Source organism: Gavialis gangeticus, unplaced genomic scaffold (assembly GCF_001723915.1).
Source record: "Gavialis gangeticus isolate Ggan-Ray unplaced genomic scaffold, GavGan_comp1, whole genome shotgun sequence".
NCBI lineage: Eukaryota > Metazoa > Chordata > Crocodylia > Gavialidae > Gavialis > Gavialis gangeticus.
The window spans coordinates 145,631,517-145,632,473 of NW_017729024.1; positions in this window are offsets into that span (position 1 = coordinate 145,631,517).

Genomic DNA, 957 nt, shown 5'->3' on the forward strand with positions numbered 1-957 from the left:
CCCCCCCCAACCCCCCACCCCCGCTTACAATTATGTGCAGGGAGCTGATGTTTGGTTGTCCTGAGCAGCCCCACACATTGCAGATGCAGAGGGCCAGGCTGGGCCTGATGGAATGCCACCCCTGCACCATATCTGTGCGGGCAGACGGCACCCTTGGGAGGGGTAGCTTAGCTGCAGGGGGGCCCACATGAATTTTGGGAGGCTCTAGCCTCCAAGGCCCTCCCAGTGCCATGGCCTTCAAAGGCGCAGCATGGTGCGGTGCTCCTGGCCCGGCCCCAGCTGCCCTCCTGTCCCTCTTCCAAGTAGGGCATGACTCTCTCAGCCTGGCTTGGCCCCCTTCTCCCCAGATGCGGTGCCACTCGGCCCACAGGTGCTGCACAGCTATTCAGGCAAGACCCCAGCCCTGCTCCCCTTCTCCAGTTCCAGAGCTGGAGGCGGGGCCTTGCTTTCAGCTTCCAGGGAAGCAAATATGAAAGCCATAGTTTTAAACTTGGCACCAAAAACAGGCGCCAAGTTTAAGTTGTGGTTTTCACTTCCCTGGTGGTGAGGATCCCAGGGCCCTGAATTGGAGCGGGCCCCAGGGTGTGTGTGCCCAGTTTGCCTGTGTATTAATCCTCCTATGGCCCAGCCACCCACCCAGAACCCCAGCCAGGTCTGCATCCTGGGGCCATGCCCCCCGCCTCCCAACTCCCCTGTGGTACATCACCGATGGCACGTTCTGGTTTCTCTGCACTTCAGGGACCTGCTGCCCTCCCTTGCAGCCCTGGGGGCTGGGTGAGCAAGATCTCTGCATCCCTGAGTAGGGTCAGCCTGAACCTCAGCTCTGCTGTCCCCAGATTAGGCCTGCCTCAGGATCAGGCCTGCTGCCTCTGCCCCGCATGCCCCAGTCAAATCCCATGTAAGGGGTTGTGTTTTCTGCACTGCAGAGATTGGAAAATTGACAGTGGGGGAGTGGTG